At 38.8% G+C, this 18,893-nt stretch overlaps 1 protein-coding gene across 1 annotated transcript in view; it reads left to right on the forward strand.

Moving 5' to 3' along the window:
- Positions 1–18,893, forward strand: part of LOC150098324 (medium-chain specific acyl-CoA dehydrogenase, mitochondrial-like) — a 254,840-nt gene that overhangs the window by 49,497 nt on the left and 186,450 nt on the right. The window lies entirely within an intron of this gene.

Below are 18,893 nucleotides of genomic sequence, written 5' to 3' on the forward strand. Positions count from 1 at the left end.
ATTGTGGGATAAAAATGGGAATAGAGTTACTAATGCAGATGACCTAGTGGAATTGTTCAATGAACACTTTATTGGAATAGTTCATCCTAGAGGAGTCAGTTTTAATGCTAGAGGGATAGGGCTGGTTCAAGGATTAGAGGTACAGGAGGAGAGTGTGTTTCAGATACTGAGTACTCTGGATGTCAGTAAAGCTGTGGGACTGGATGGTATTTCACCCCAAGTTTTGAGAGAATGTCCTAGGGAACTGACAGTGCCTTTAACCTGGCTTTTCAGTGAATGTCTGGCTTTGGCAAAGATGTTCAGGGAATGGAAGGAAGGTACGATAGTGCCATTGCATAATGGTGGTAACAGACTGGAAGTGTCTAATTATAGGCCAGTCTGTGTGCCATCAGTAGTTGTTTAAATCTTGGAGAAAGTAGTGAGGGACCGTATACAGCATTGGGCAGATAAGGGTAATGTTATCTGTGAGAGTCAACATGGATTTGTGAAAGGGTGCTCTAGTTTTAGCAATATGCTAGCCTTTTATAATAAAGTTACAAGAACATTAGATGAGAGAAAGGCATATACTGCAATTTTCTTAGACTTAGCGAAGTCATTTGACAGGGTGCCCCATGATAAGCTGATATTTAAGTTGCAGCACATGAGTCTGGATGTCAGATTGGTCAACTGGATTCAGGATTGGCTGTCTGATAGGTATCAGAGAGTTGTGTATGGTGGAGCAGTTTCAAAGAGGCAGAGGGTTACAAGTGGAGTCTCACAGGGCTCAGTACTAGGACCTATATCATTTAACCTTTATATCAATGACATTGCCAGTGGATTGCAAGGGGATATGCAGTTGTTTGCGAAGCTGGGAAGGATTATTAGTAATAGGTCAGATGTGGTATCCCTGCAAGAGGATTTAAAAAAGCTAGATAGATGGGTAAATGAATGGGGATGTCAGTTTAATGCAGCAAAATGTAAGGTCTTGAGGTTTGGGAAACATCGATGGGATGCTGCATACTCTATGGGAGGAGTTATACTGGAGGAAGTTGGGGATACAAGAGATCTGGGTTGATGATTGATAGAAACCTGAAGTTTAGGGGACATATTGCAAAGGTGGTAAAGGTAACCCAGAGGATTGCTTCAATTATGAGAAGGACACTGACCTGCAGAGATAATAGGGTTATCATTCCGTTGTATAAGTCTCTGATCAGACCACACTTGGACTATTGTTCTCAGATTTGGTCCCCAGGATTTGAAGGGGATAAATTAACTGTGGAAAGGATACAAAGACGGATGACAAAGATGGTTTCAGGACTGTGCAAGGATAGTTATGAGGATCGGCTGAGGGAATGTGGACTGCAGAATTTGGTGGATAGAAGAAGGAGAGGTGATATGATTGAGACTTTTAAACTGTTGAGAGGTGGTTACAGGGTTGACACTGGGAAGTTCTTTCGCTTGGTTGAACAGCGGGAAGGAGTGATGACAAGAGGCCATCCCTGGAAGTTACAAAAGGAAACTGTGAGCAAGAGGGTGAGGAGTGGTTTCTTTGCATGGAGGGTGGTTGAGCCGTGGAATGCATTGCCTGATGGAGTGGTGGAAGCGAGAACGGTCAATGAGTTTAAAGAGTGGTATGATAGACTTTGTGTTTCTTAGGGGGAACCTCCCCTCGATGAGTCTTGACAGACTTTATGTTCTTAGGAAGGATCTCCCACGATGAGTCTTTGGAGGCCTGAATAATAATAATAATAATAATAATAATAATAATAATATGTTGCAAGTGAAAGGAAAAATGTTAATGGCAGAATGATTTTTAAAAATGCTGGGGGTAGGGAGGAAAACGAATCAGTCGATATAGTGGAATTATTGAGCCAGCATTTTGCGAGAGTATATCATCCAGGTGGTGACATTGCAGGAATGGAAGAACCAACAGCTTATACTAGAATTGTGATGAATGAAGTAGAGGTAAATGGTCTATTACAGAATCTCAATGTTAATACATCTATGGGATTGGATGGTATACCAGCTCATGTCATACGTGAAGCGGCTAAAGAATTGTCAGTGCCCTTGACCATTTTGTTTAATTTGAGCATCGGGTCTGGGTCAGTCCCAAGGGGGTGGAAAGAGGGGAAAATAGTTCCACTGCATAAAGGTGGTTCCAAGACTGCTGTTGTAAATTACCGACCAATTAGCATATCAGGAATCGTTATCAAGGTCTTGGAGAAAATAGTCTAGAGGAAAAATAAAAGATTGGATAGATGAAAATGGGATACTGTATTGGGGACAGCATGGTTCTGTGAAGGATTGGTCATGCCTCGGTAACTTGCTCATGTATTATAACACAGTGACGGCTGAATTGGATAAGGGTAATGGGTTTACAGTGATTCTACTGGACCTTGCTAAGGCCTTTGACAAGATACCACATGGAATTGTAATCAGTAAATTGCAGCGTATGGGGAGGGATATAGGGTTGGTGAGATGGATAGGAGGGTGGTTGACGGAGAGCTATCAGAGTGCAGTTTATTCAGGAGTAGAGTCCACAAGACGGCCTGTGACAAGTGATGTGGCACAAGGATCTGTTTTTGGACCACTGCTGTTTAATTTGTTCATTAATGATATAGGAAAGGATCTGAGAGGAACAGTTCATTTGTTCGTGGATGATGCAAAGTTGGGTAGGGCAATAGTGAATGGAGATGATGTCAAAATTTTGCAGGATGATTTGGATAGATTGGAGGTCTGGGCTAAGGAGAATGGATGTCAATTTAATGTGGCAAAATGTAAGGTTATACAGTTTGGGGTGAAAAGATTAGCAGCAGTTTACTACATTGGTGGAACTGTACTCCAGGAAATTGATGAGGCAAGAGATTTAGGAGTGTTGGTGGATAAAGAGTTGCAGTTTAGGGGGCACATTGCAAAAGTGGCCAAATCAGCTCATCAAATCACTTGGTTGCTGAAGAATACGTTGACGAGCAGAGACAGGTATGTTATTGATCCTCTGTATCGAGCCTTGATAAGACCCCATTTTGACTACTGTGCCCAGATTTGGTCACCTAGGTTTCTTATTGATGGGGAGGAGGTGGAGAGGATCCAGCGGCGAGCGACCAAGATGATAGCAGGTCAGTGGAATGAACCTTATGTGAACAGGTTGAGGATTTGTGGGTTGCAGAAATTGGTTGATAGGTGGAGGAGGAGAGATATTATTGAGACATTCAAATTACTGAAGGGTTTCTATAAAATTATTTCAGAAGATATTTTTGAGAACAGGCTGGTGGTGGGAGGACTAGGGGACATCCATGGAAGCTGGGCAAAAGTGTGGTTAGTAAGGGTGTTAGAGCTGGGTTCTTTACTTTTAGAGTGCTGATTGAGTGGAATAAGCTGACAGTCTGTAGTGGGTGCTGTGACCATGAACGAGTTTAAGGCAATGTATGATAGATACTGTGTGAATGTCGAATAGTTGTGAATGAACATGATTTGGGGCCTCCCTCGATGAGTCTAATGACTCCCTGGAGTTGCCCGTAATAATAATGATAATAATAATAATAATAAATATATTTTCCTGTTGGCAAACCTTCATGAACAGGTCCCACAACAGGTCAATTCCCTCTTCCCCCGGAGCCTTCCATGCCTCCACTGGAATCCTGTCTAGGCCCACCGATTTTACATTCTTCATCCTCTTCAGCACCTCCTTCACTTCCACTCTGTTCTTTAACTGCTGAACTGAACTAAACTCCAAGCTGGGAAGAGATCCGATCCCTAAAACATGATTGTCCAAACTGTCATACTCATCTGGTGTTTTACCCTACAGCAAGAAAACAAATCTGCATGACAACCCATTCCAAAAAAAAAAAAAAAAATTCTGGTGTGGCTGTGTCGGAGCATGGCCAGAGGGGTTTTACATGAATATGTCATGCCAGCAGATTATATATGTGTTGGTAATTGTAAAATAAATGAAAACAAGTTTAATAATCGATTATAATTTTATTTATCATAGGTCTATTGTAAGTGAAGTAAGATACAAACGGTAGACAAGATTCATCCAAGTTTCTGGCAAAAGTCAAGTCAATACTAGTGTTACCTAATGTGGTCGCCATGGTCTGAACTAAGCAAGATTAAACTCAAGTTCCATAAAGTTCTGCAGTGATCGGTTTTGTTACACATCAATATTGAAGTCACCGGTGATGATGATGGGTGTATGCAGGTTTGGCTCGATACTGGGGATTATTTTCTTTATGCTTTTTGAGTATTGCAGCAGGGATCAATAGATGTAACATTCTATCGCTGATGATAAAGCGTTCGGATGAATGTACACAATTCCGAGGACAAATTTAGATACACCGTTGATCGTCGTCCAGGCACATATCTCCCACTGATGGTTCTTCGACTCTTAGCTTATGACGTCATCAATGGTAACAATACGTTGACAATCGGTGAAGCTGTTGAGGTTCCTGTATATGGCGACTCCACTGGTGGTGTGTTTGGACGATGACGGTGAAGTCGGCGGTTGATTACGTCGCCTTTCTATGGCTGTATTCTTATATGCTTTAAGTTCAAAACCAGATACATTCACAGGTGTGGCATCAACCATCCAGGTTTCACTGATGACCAAGTTGTCAGATTTGTTCATAATGGACTCAGTTTCGATATCTTCGGTGTCCTCCATCAAACTCGGTGCATTGATCGTCAAGACAAGTAAGACTCCCCACCGGATGTTTTTGTCGTTGTCATGATAATCATCTACGTTTAATATCTGGACCTCTTCTGTGATCGCAGCAGTCGACGATTGTCGACCACAGAAACTGTCAATTCACTTAACCAGCATCAGCAAGTGGTGTTTCTTTGTTCTCTCATATTAGTCACATATCTCCCTGACAGTGGGTTCTGAATTTCCGTAACCATGATAAAATTTATAATTGTCTCTCTCTCATCAGTTAAATACAGCCTGCTGATAGAAGTGACTCTGCTCAGTGCATCGTACTCCAGTTGATTTTGTTGAGACTTGTCGTATTGAAAGATGACTCCTTCGAAAATGCCTCCTTGCAATTTGTGAATTGTTATGGCACAAGTGGGCTTGCCGACCTCCAGTGCACTTCCATTGTCACTGATCTTCCAAAATCCACATCCATTTCATTTAATCCATCTTCCGAAGTGGTGGCATAGTCGCTCACGTCATTTACATCCATGGGTTCATGCGCCACCAACGCGCGTTACACTGCTTCCAATTTCTTTCGCTCCCGATACTTCCTTATTCATTCCGACCCATTCATTGGGATGTTATTGGAAAGCTGACGAGCTGCTCTTTTCCGTCGTATGCATTCAGCATATTTCTGGCTGGCTTTCTGGTGAGTATAGGCGGACATTGTGAAATTTATAAAAATTTTCAACTTCAATCCACGTTTTCTTCACCAACACTGTATTGAAATTTATGCGTTATGCATTAAAGTGACAGATCTCGATGAGAGCTGTTGATTGACACTAAAACGAGAGACGTACCACGACAGAGTGTACTATACTGAGTGGAAGTTTCTGAGGCATGGCAGATGGTACACAAAATGGCGGAGCCTCCACTACCACCCGCAGGGCACGGTGCACTATCTGAAGGTCACTTACAAATCCTTATTCCTTCAGCTATCGAATGGTATAAATTTGGTTTGGCTACCTTTAATACTTTACAAATGATTAAGCCAAACCTTATCGAATGATTTTGTTACACTCAACTTTTCGTCCCGTACCCTGTAGTATTGTTCTGAATTTAAAGATGTATTCATGTAAAAAAAAAAAGTAAATAATCAAACTTTTGATTATTCTTCATTGAGCTTCATTAAAATAATGGAAAAGGTCATCAGCTTTCAGCTTCATTACCATGGAGGCCACTATTAGGGATTCAGTCATTATTATTATTATTATTATTATTCGTGACACCTCCAAGGAGTCTGAAGACTCATCGCGGACACCTACAACTGTCTCAACCAGTACACCGAACCTCTACTACGAATCATCTCCATCAATGCCATCTACCGCTCACCTCCACCACTACCACAACTAGTATTTTTTGTCTGTAAATTGCATGTGTTCTGAAGGGCCGATTTATCTCTATGTGGGATGAAAAACCCGAATTTCCAGGAGAAAAAAACCCTGCTACCTCCGTATGAGATCGGCTAACTCACCTTCGATTGAAATCGTCCAGATAAAGATTCCTCCCGTCGTGACGAGAATCGAACTTAGGCCTATTCCAATTGAAGGGCGCAATGTACCGTTGTTCTTCCAATTGCGCTACGTATGCACGTGATGCACTATGGAGGCCAACATGATGCTGGCCTTGGAAAATTCAAAGAAGCCTGAGCTGTTGCACGTGAAATTGCTGAGATTGATACAGACTATCATGGAAGACTGCTTATGAAATTACAATCCAATGGTTTGCCTTTCATCTGTAATTAGTAGCAATTTTCTCTCTCTCTATTCAGTTTTCAATCGATGATTGTCTCTCTTCAAATTTCTTTATTATTGCAGGAGTGCAAGAGAGCTCTGTTCTGTTGCCTACCCTTTTTCTCCTATATATGGAAATGAACTACTTTCACTGACTTCAGGAAGTTTTTCCACTTGGTTATATTATAAATTAAATAATTCTTGGTTATACCAAGAAATTATATACTTGATTTAATCCTTTATCCAAGCGTAAGCAAACAAAGTTTGTGCCGGAAATATAATCAGGACAGGACAACTTGTATATAGAAGGTAATGACTTCACATCACTTGCCTTAGTATCCCATAATGCAAAGCACATATCCTTACAGGTATGTGTAATGCTATGCCTTATAGGAAGGGTCACTACCCAGACCAGTTTTGACCATTATCGAGGTCTCATCATTGGGAGCCAGATCCAGAGGTCTGGCTCCTACAGAGGTGAATTTGGTTTTCATCGAGATTAATATCGGTAAAACTGAGGTTGTTCTACCCAACTTGTAGAACAAGCTGGGTTTTGGCATAGGAGTTGTCAGGATCAGATTTTGACTTTAAGACAAATAAATGTTTCCTCCCTGGTGCAGGACACCAGAGTGTATAGAGGATTTGAAATTGGAAGCGATCACTATTTAGTCTTGAGCAGGATAAAATTGAATTTCATGTTGAAAAGAATAACATGTAAAAAAATTTTAAAGTGAATAAAAGTTGAGCAGCTCTCAGATGTGAACTGTAGACTAAAATACACAAAGATTATTGAAGAAAAAATGAAAGAGTTTGAGAACAGGAATCAAACCTTGGAGATTCAGTGGCAAACTCTGAAGAAAACATTGATTGATTCTGCCAGAGAGGCATGTGGTGAGGTTGTCTGTAAGGATAAAAAAATCAGAACTCCCTGGTGGACACAAGTTAAAGAGGCAGTGAAGGAAAAGAAGAAAGCATATCAAAAGTTCCTGTCAAATAAGTCAGCTTGTGCTCTTAGAGAATAATAGAGACAAATGCAAGAATGCTAAACACTGTGTAAAACTAGCTAAACAAAAGTCATGGGAGGACTTTGGCAAGAATATAGAAAATAAATATCAAGAAGGTGGCAAAATATTCTGGAGGTTGTTGAAGAAGCTTAGGAATGGAGGAAAGAGTGCTGTAAAAGGAGTTAGAGATGATAAAGGTGACATGAAAACTGGAGAAAAAGATATCCTTGAAGTATGGAGTAATTACTTTGAAAAACTGCTAAATGAAACAAGCAGTGATGATAGCACAGTGGTAAAAAACACTGACCAGGCATGCAGGCAGGAATACATATCCATACTTGAAGTAGAAAAAGCCATCAAAGGCTTGAAATGTGGAAAGGCAGCTGGAGTAGATGATATTCGACCAGAAATGCTGAAGTATTGTGATATAAGAGTCTTACAGTGGCTGCACTGTATAGTCCAGAAAGCCTGGACAGAGGGACGAATTCCCGATGATTGGAGTAGAGCTCTCATAGTACCCATATATAAAAAGGGAAATAAAACTGAATGTGAGAATTACATAGGTATTTCCCTACTGAGTGTTCCTGGCAAGATCTATGCAAGTATACTTGAGAAACGGTTGAGAAGAATTGTGGAAGAAAAGCTTGGTGAAGAACAAGCTGGATTCAGGCCAAACAGAGGCTGTCAGGATCAGATCTTCCCTTTACGACAAATAGTTGAGAAAGCATGGGAATATAACAAAGATCTGTATTTAAGTTTTGTCGATTTGGAAAAGGCATATGATAAGGTGCCAAGAGAGAAACTATTCAATACGCTGCAGTTATATGGTGTCAATGGGGCATTATATCAAACAATACTTAGTCTTTATTTGAGTTGTAAGTCAGCAGTTAGAATTGAAGGAAGTACAGGAAGATGGTTTAATGTTAAATCTGGTGTGAGACAAGGATATACATTATCCCCTCTGTTATTTATTATCTATATGGATCACATTATGAAGGAAAGTGCTATTAAGCATTATATCGAAATTGGAGATGTTAATGTCAGCTCTTTGCTTTATGCAGATGATGTTATACTTCTAAATAAATCCGCTACAAGTCTGCAAGGTTCTCTGACTAAATTGAATAGCTGTTGTAATAGATATGGTATGAAGGTCAGCAATAAAAAGACAAAGACAATGAAAATAGGCAAAATCATTGAAAATGTCAACTGTGTTGTGAATGGAGAACCTGTGGAACAAGTAAAACATTTCAGTTACTTAGGCACAATTTTTAGTGAAGATGGTAAATTAAATATAGAAATAGACAACAGAATCAACAAAGCTGGTATGGTGGGAAGTCAATTGAATAAATTCTTATGGAATAAGAGAGAAATTAGTCGGAACACTAAATTAGCTGTATACAAGACAGTGTTCAAACCAGTTTTAACTTATAGATCTGAGAGCTGGGTCAGAAGTAAAATACTTGACCAAAGACTAGAGACAGCAGATATGAGAGTTGTGAGAAAGATTATAGGCATGAACAGATGGCATCAATAGCAATATCATATTAAAAACAAGGATATTAGGAAAGAACTTGACATTGTCAACATCCAGGAATGTGTTAGCAGAGCTAATCTCAGGTGGTATGGTCACCTAAACAGAATGGGCGAGGAAAGATTAGCAAAACAAATGTTCTCTGCCAGGTTGGCAGGAAAACGACCCAGAGGAAGACCAAGATATAGGTGGATTGATACGGTATAAAGTGCCTTAGACGATAGAAATATAAGATCTGATAATGTTGGAGTCTTGACAAGTAACAGACTGATTTGGAGGAAAATTGTAGATAGGAAGTTAGTAATGATATAATTTTTTCATGTAGTACTATCATATCCTGTACACCCCTTGTGGGTACATGGCGGAATTTGATGATGATGATGATGGTGACAAATAGGTGTGCAATCATTGGAATATGACTAGGATTTGTATTTTTGTAGATCTGGGAAAAGGATATGACAAGATGCTAAGAGAAAAGGTGTTCAAAATGCTACAGTTACATAGGGTAAACAGGATATTATGCAAAGCCACATAGTTCATACCATATTTAAATTATAAATCAGCAGTTAGATTTGAAATAGGTACTAGAAACAGTTAGACATAAAATAAGGGCACACACTATCTCTACTTTTATTCATCATCTATATTGTTTACATTATGAAGGAAAGTGGCATTAAACCTGATATTAAAATTGAAATATTAAACACAGCTCTTTATGCAGTTACTGTTATATCCTTAAATAAATTCATGGAAATGTTCAGGATTCTTAACTAAATTGAATAACTACCGTAACAAATTTGTCATGGAAATCAGCAGTAGAAAGATTGAAAAAGAATGTGAGGAAATTAGAAAGCATCATTTTAACTTTGATCAGCTGTCTAACCCAATTCTCAGATCTAAGACTTGAAACCACTGACATAGTCCTGAGAAAAATTGTGGTAATTTACAAATGGCAGAATAATATTAAAAATGAATATATTAATAAAGAACTTGATATTTTTATTATTCATGTAAATATCACTTCTTTCACAATGTTCTGGAGAGTATTGAAAACCCTTAGAAAATTTTATCTTTGGGTAGGAAGACATTAGGCAAAATCCTCGGTTTGATACTGGTAAGTTTAGTGTCCAAATGATATACCTCTAGCTGTGCGAAAAACTTATTCTTCAGAATAACACCTAACCTGGCTTACCTTTACAAGCTGTTATATTCATTGGGTACATGCACAGTGGTACAGAAAGCAATTATCTAGCCAATCCCTAAAATGAGAGATAAATTTGCCATCAAACTATTGTTCCATTCCATTCAAATTATTCTCAAAAGAAGATCATTAACAGCCAGCTTCTTTGCAACATTCCACAGCAACAGAATGTTTCAAACATAATGTAATTATTATTATTATTATTATTACCACCCCAAGACCTCATGGAGTCAAAGACTCATCGGGGAGGTCCTTTTATCACACACACACAGCTCATCATACCGTGTTTTAAACACATTCAAACTCTTTGCAGACACCAAATTCTCAGGCAAGGCATTCCAATCATTCACAACTCTGCACGAAAAAACCTGCCTCTTACTCCCCTACTCGCACCCTCTTTATACAGTTTCCAGGGATGACCTCTGGTTCCTCCCTGATCTCCCACTATTCTCTGTAAAACTTCTCCAGCATTGATCCTATAACAACTCCTTACCAACTTGTAGGTCTCTATCATATCTCTCCTCTTCCTCCTGTCCACCAGACTCTGCAAATTACATCTTCTCAGTCTTTCCTCATACTCGACATTCCAAAGGTCAGAAACTAACTTAGTCAGTCTCCTTTGGACCCTTTCCAACATCTCTGAAAACCCGGTGACCAAATCTGGGCACAATAGTCCATGTGTGGCCTAATCAAAGCCTTATACAGTGGAACAAGAATCTCCCTACTTCTACATGTCAGTGTCCTCTGCATCATTCCCAGAAGTCTTTGTGTTGTCTTCACAATTTTGGCGATGTGTCCCCTAAATTTTAGTTCTTTATCCACTATCACCCCGATTTCTTATTGCCTCTACCTCCAACAATATATTCTCACAAAGCATAAATTCTGCATCCCATCTTTGTTTTCCAAATTTTAAAATCTTACATTTTGCAACATTGAACTCACATCCCCATTTGCTTGCCCAATCACTCAATTTATTCAAGACTTCTTGGAAGGCCACAACATCTTCACTACACTTCATGGTTCGTCCCAACTTTGCATCATCTGCAAACAACTGAATATCTCCATCCAAATCTTCACCTATATCATTAATATATAAGTTAAACAGCAATGGACCTAAAACAGACCCCTGAGGCACTCCACTAGTGACTTTCCTTTTCCTGGATATCGCCCCCCTCACACACAACTTCTTGATACCTATCAGATAGCCAGTCTCCAATCCAATGCACCAATCTAATATCCAACCCCATCTGCTCTAGTTTGACTGTCAACCTATCATGAGGTACTCTATCAAAAGCCTTTGCGAAATCCAAGTATATTACTGTGTATCCTTTTCCTCTGTCCAAGGAAGCAGTCACTTTATTGTAATAAGTAAGTAGATTACTAAAACATGACCTCCCTTTAGCAAATCCATGCTGTCCATCAAAGATTATACCATTGTTATCAACCCAACTCTGGATCCTAGTTCTCACAAGCTTCTCCAACAACTTAACCACAACATCTGACACAGAGATAGGCCTATAGTTTGATGCTTGAGTTCGATCACCTCCTTTATGAAGTGGCACAATCTTGCCCTCCTTCCACTCTTTAGGAACTTGACCCAGTGCAAGACTCGTATTAAAAAAATATGTCAAGGGTGTCAACTCTCCGGCACATTCCTTCAGAATACGCGGTGATATATTATGAAGTCCCACAGCCTTATTTATATCTAGTTTACTCAACTCCCCATACACCTCTTGTTCACCTACAGTCAGTCTCTACTCCCCATCATCAACTGCTCTCAATTCCTCCACGAAGTCACATTCACAAGATTGAAAGATCTTTATGAACTTCTCATTAAGTATCTCCACCACACATTCTGCATCAGCTGTCTTTATACCATTTTCTCCAATCAATGTCATCCTTCCATAATCATTCTTTCTTTTCCTGGCTACATATCGAAAGAACTCTCTAAGGTTCTTTTTGGCTTCATTAGCCAACTGCTGTTCATACTTCTCTTTAGCTACCCTCACCAACCAAGTCACCCTCCTTGCTTGGTCTTTGTAGACCTCATGGAATTGGTTATTTCCACTTCTCTTATGCTGCCTCCACAATGCCCTTATTCTCTGTATCGCATGCTTAATCTTTTTATTCATCCATCTCATACCCACCTTATTTAACCTTCTCACCCTTGTAATACATTTAGACATTGCATCTACTAAACAGTTTTTGAAAATCTCCCAAGCTAAATTGATCTCTTTTCCAGCTAACTCCTCATTCCATGCTACACCCGCAAGCTGTCTCCTGAGCTCTTCATAATCAACCCCCTTGTAGTTCCATATATACCCTTTTCTCACAGAGGTCCTCGCACTGCTGGCAACCACCCAAGTAATCACCTCATGGTCACTCTCACCAATTGGTGGATGATTTGACACCTCATTTACAATTACATCCTCTGATGAGATGACCAAATCCAAGATCCTCAATCATCGTGTGCCCTCTGTTAGATACTGTCTGAGTTAGTTATCCCTCAAAAACTCAAGAAACTCATTTTCTTTACTTCCAGTTGCTATCTCATCATTCCAGTCTATATTGCCATAATTAAAATCACCCATAATGATCACCCTTTTCTTATTTACTTGGCTAATTTGATTGTACATTTCATTATCACCCCCATCCACATTACCTGGTCTATAACAACATCCCACCAAGTATTTGATTCCAAATGCATTACATACTAAAAAAATCACCACCTGAATGTTGTATAAGAGTGTGATTGTGGATTTTTGGGCAGAGGTGGTTGTGGGTACTTTGTTACTGAATGAGTTTAAGGGGAGGTATAATGAATGCTGTGTAGAGAATGTTTAGTGTAGACATCCTGCAATGAGTCTTAAGACTCCATGAAAATGCTGCTTATGTGATGAAGATAAATTGAATAACTTCTATAACACATTTGGTATGAAAATTGGCAGTTAAAATTTGGCATATATTGTGGCATAAGTATGTAACCTTACACTTTGCATCAGTATTGAACTATCATTTGAGTGTTGCAGCGTAAGGTTCTGAAATATGGTAAGCAAAAATGAGATGTAAAGTATACACTTGGTGGGGTAATTTTGGAGGAGGTTTAGAAGACCAGAGACATTGGAGTGGTGGTAGACAAGGATCTGAATTTCAGAGGTTGCTTTGCACAAGTTGTGAGATCATCACATCAGATTATGACAATGCCGAGGACCTTAACATCCAGAAATAGAGGTTACATTGTACAAGCCCTTGATCAGACCTTGTATGGATTATTGTGCACAGATTTGGTCTCATAGTTTTTATAGTGATGAGGATATATTAGAAAGCATCCAGAGAAAATCGACTAAGATAGTAATTGGTTTTTGGCATGTGGGATATAAAGACAGAATAAGGGAATGCAGTTTGCAAAGCCTTGTGAATAGGAACTGGTGGGGAGGGGGATACGATTGATACATATAAGTTAGTAACAGTTGTTGTTACCAGGTTAATGTGGAAGAAATTTCTCATAGAATGGAAGGAGGTAGAACAGAGGACCATCACTTGAGAATGAGGATGTGAGCAAGGGCATAAGGAGACGGTTGTTTGCATTACTCCATGGAGGTCTAGTGTTAATAATAATGATAATAATAATAATAGAAAAAAAATTGTAGATAAAAATAATAGATAAAAAAAGCACAAAAATTGAAGAACGATGATATGTTGCAGCCTTCAATGGGAAAAAGGCTTAAGTTTGATTCTCATCATGATGAGGGGAATCTTAAACAGTTTTTTTTTTTCAAATTGAAAGTGTGCTAGTCGATCTCATACAGAGGTAGCAGGGTTTTTTTCTCCCGGAAACACTGGTTTTTCATCCCACACACAGAAAAATCGACCTTGAGAACACATGCAATTTACAGACAAAAAAATACTAGTGGTGGTGGTGTAAGTGATTATAGTAGTGGCGGTTTGCTGTAGTTGGTGGATTAAGTGGTGCAATCAAACAGTTGTAGAGTAGGTGCCCTCCTTCGATGAGTCTTTGGACTCCTTGGAGATGTCATTTAATAATAATAAATTCTTAATGACAGGGTGAACAAATCTATCAACCATGTTCTCTCTCTCTCTCTCTCTCTCTCTCTCTCTCTCTCTCTCTCTCTCACACACACACACACACACACACACAAAGTCATAACAACCTATAACATGATAGTGCCATGTGCAAGCAAGTGATTAGGAAGACAAATAAATCAGTTTAATGTCTCAAAAAGATGAATTTTTTTTTTCCATAGGGGAAAACAACATGAGGAAGAGTCTTTAATAGAACTGAGGTAGGTGAAATAAAAGAAGAGGATGAGAAGCTTGTGCAATGTGTTTGGAGCTGAATGGTACTTGAATGTTGACCATCAGCTCATTTTGTTTTCATATGATTAGAGGAAAATGGAAGAATGGCAGTTGTCAGTTCAGTGACTGTAAAAATCCCTATGAAAAGACAGTGTAGAAACAGGGTATCTTTGAGAATGCAATTGGAAGTGGTTTGGAAAGAGGAGAGTATCTATTGAGTAGCTTGCCATCTTCTGGATAGTATTATGCATTCTGAAGTGGATTTTTAATACACTGTCCCAAATGTGAGAACAGTAGCATTCTTAGATCAGACAGATATGGTATTTATGAAGCGTTAGGAGAGACATAGGCATAAACACCACATACTGCTCACCACCACCAACACCACTAGTATTTTTTGTCTGTATATTGTGTGTGTTCTCAAGGCCGCAACTTTATGACATAGTGCATTGTCTTGCTGAAGGAAACAATAGTCACTTCTGTAGAAATGCCACAAAGTAGGAAGAATTGCATTATCCAGAATGTTCAGATAACCTTTGGAGTTCAATTTGTGGCACCACAAACAGTGGTCTAGGAAAAACAGGACTATGCCATCACATTCCACTTCTGAATTTCATAATAGGGGTTACACGTTCTGTTAAGAGACATTCACTGAGCATCTGTTCAGTAGAGGGTGTAATGTGATTCATTGCTCCATTACACAGATTTCCAAGCTAGCATGTCCCACTGTAAATGCTCTTTGCACCACTAAAGACAATGCTGCATGTAGGTTCATGTAATGTGGGGCTTGCATATTGCAGTCCTACCATGAAAGCCCATGTGAGCCTTGGGTTTGAATTTTTTGTGCAGATTCATGTTCCTTTGAATGAGGAGTTCCAATTCCTGGAACTCCTCATTCAAAGTGTAGGCCTATGAATAGCGGTTTTTACATATTATCCTTCGTAGCACCCTATGGTCATGTTTAGTGAGTATGGTCATCCACTGCAGTTAGCTTGCAGTTGACTCCCTCTGCTTCCACTCAGTATGGTATCATTGTTGACTTGGGATGGTCCAATTTGTCAAAAATTTGCCAAACAGATAGGGCGGCAATATGGCATCCTATCACAACGCAACTTTCAAACTCCATCAGTTTCCTTCTCACAGCTATTTAACCTGGACATAATTGCACTGACTTGGGAGCATCATATGCCTCCACTTTATACTGACATCAAACACGTGACTCATTACATGGCATGATGCACCTTGCCCATAGAGATGTCCATTGATTTGTTTCTAAGCAGAATGTATAAATATATAATATAATATATATAAATATAAATAAATAGATAAAAATTATTTCTGATATTTACATAGGAGGAGAATCTACCTAACTTTCAGGAAAGAGAGAAGCAGTCATTCTGATTCAAATTGGGCCAGTGTTAAAAATTGCTTCACAACTTTCTTTGAAGAGATGTTCATATTTAAAACTGCTTCTATGGAAAAGGTGAGCTTCCATTTCAAGGATACTGTCTTGTACATGATCAGACATTTGAGGCTTATGTAGTCAATGCAGCATTGGCGTTTGCTAATTCACTTTTCCATAGAATGGCTTGTCTGCTATATATTACATTGACAAGGAATTTGGAAGATAGAAGAGATGAAGTGGTGAAAGCAAGGGTGAAACACCAGATAGTAGTGAAAGTTTATTTGGTGAATTTAACAAAGGTTGTAGCCATTTGATTCCATTAAAGTTTCAGTAGTGGCGATCCAATTAATTGGTGTACCTTCATCCCTTTCTTCTTTCCTAATGAACTCCAGTGTATTGAGAGTATTGAAATGAGAGCAATAGGATGATAGTTGAGTGACTTTTAGTTCCCTTGTTTTTTAGGGACAGGCTTAATAAAGGCTTACTTCCATACCATTGGGTCGATACTAAATAAGTGATACAACATGGGTATTAATGCTAGTAAACAGAGCTTTTAGCACAATTGCAGGGCCACCATCAAAGATTAGGAGACATTTAGTATGTAGATTACTGAAGACTTTTCTAATGGTCTTTTGGCCTTTCTGGTGAAGGATCAGAGTAGGCATGCAGTGAGTTGTCTGTGATAAAGCAGGGGATTTTCCTTGATTGTGTATACAAGAGTTGAATTACTCCTTAATATGCAGGTTTGTATCAGAACTCACAAATTTATATTCTGGCTCTCAATAATGTTAATTTCAAGCCACCTATCTGGAATATTTACTTTGAGATCAAAGTATTAACCTGTGATATATACAAGATTGCTTCATTAGAATTGTTAGCACATGTTAATTTGAAGATATTAATTTAGATCATGGAAGTTGAGGAATGCTGACCCTTCAAGCAGCAGTTTCATTCCAAATTACAGTTGACTCTCATAATAGCAGTCTCATAGGAACCAGAAGAAAGTTTGTTGTGGAAGGGGTGCTTTGTGAATTTTATCATGGCATCTTTGTTACAGGCCTTTGCTGAAAGTTAATGTGGGTTATTGTCAATGAATTCACTATCCTGGTGTTGTTTACACCAGGATATTGAATTCATATATATGTAGTGAGAGTAGACTGTATATGTGTATATACTGTATGTGTGTGTGTGTGTGTGTGTGTGTGTGTGTGTGTGTGTGTTTTCAAGATACCAAGTAATTTTATATAAACTTGGTTTTTTAATCCTATTTCCCAAGTAAGTCAAGTTTGCACCTGCACGTAGTGCAAGTCTGAGGCAACTCATGGTAAGTGCAACTCGTGGTAAAGGTGGATTAGGCTCTGATCACTTTCCTTAGTATTTTTCCCTTAATGTAAAGCACATCCCCTTGCGGAGATGTATGATGCTATGCATTAAAGGCAATGGTCACTACCCATACTGGTTTCGACCTTTATTGAGGTCTCATCAGTGGGAGCCAGACCTGACAATGCTAAGGTTAAAGTAATGTAGAGCTTATTATGAATTTTACCTAAACAAGTTGCCACAAATGATTAGGTTTAAATAAAAAATAAAAAATAAATAGAACCTGAAGTGGAATATATATATATACCTGTAACTGTGGATATATCTTGCGAATCATAAATATACTAAGAGCATTCAGAGCCTTTGGTCTATTTAAAATTACGACACCCTTATTGCCCACTCTTTCCATAATGACATCTGGATCTGACGACATTCTCTGAAAATAAAAAGAGAACACCTTGTGGCAACTTGTTTAGGTAAAATTCATAATAAGCTCTGCATTACTTCAACCTTAGCATTGTCAGGTATGGCTCCCACTGACGAGACCTCAATAAAGGTCGAAACCGGTATAGGTAGTGCCCATTGCCTTTAATGCATAGCATCATACATCTCCGCAAGGGGATGTGCTTTACATTAAGGGAAAAATACTATGAAAAGTGATCAGACTTAATCCACCTTTACCACGAGTTCCCTAGAGTGGCACTACCATGAGTTGCCTCAGACTTGCACTACGTGCATTCGCAAACTTGACTTACTTGTCTGTTTGCTTACGAAATAGGATTACAAAACCAAGTTTATATAAAATTACTTGGTATCTTGAATACATAATATACCCAAGTTAAAAAACTTTATATATATATATATATATATATATATGGTGTGTATATATATATATATATTATTATTATTATTATTATTATTATTATTATTATTACATGACATCTCCTTGGAGTCCAAAGACTCATCGAGGGAGGACATCTATTCTACAGTCTTGTCTCCACCAACTACAACTACATGAATGCCATCTACCGCCCACTACTAGCATTTTCACAGACAATCATAAACATCCATGCCCATGGCAGGATTCGAACCCGCAGCCTCTTGGCTGGAGAGTGGATACGCTATCCACTCGGCCAACTCGGCAACTGTTCTCACACACACACACACAGTTATACCTTTCTTCCTTCTCTAGACTTCATTATCTGAATAATATATTGTAATGATGAATAAAAACATTAACTTTATATTCTTTGGATCCATATATATGACAATATATATATATGTAGACATGACAGTGGCATAACTTGATTTTAGTCCATGGGACTTCCATCATTTCGTACTCTAATTATAAACTATATAACATTCCCTTCAGTCCTTCGCATTGGTCATTATGTCTCACAGTCCTACTGAGCATTCATTGCTGCTCATCTTAATGGAATTTGTTATATTAGTTGAACACTCATGATTGATGCCTGGACCTTCAGCTTGAGGTATGCAGTGACAAATAGCACAGTATCATTTGTTCTTCATATTGCATTGTGAAGGGTTTTGCCATTTCTTTGAACTGCTTTAATATTTCAGCTTTTCTGAACCACTTGCAGTTGAGGTAAAAATCTTAGTTGTTTTGCAGCAACAAAAACATCTTTATTAGTGTTTTGTAACACCTTCAAGTAATCCAAGGACTCATTGCAGATATGTCTACACGCAATTCAC

This window comes from Typopeltis vanoorti, chromosome 15 (genome assembly GCF_054136105.1).
Source record: "Typopeltis vanoorti isolate ZY-2024b chromosome 15, IOZ_Tvanoo_1.0, whole genome shotgun sequence".
Lineage (NCBI taxonomy): Eukaryota > Metazoa > Arthropoda > Arachnida > Uropygi > Thelyphonidae > Typopeltis > Typopeltis vanoorti.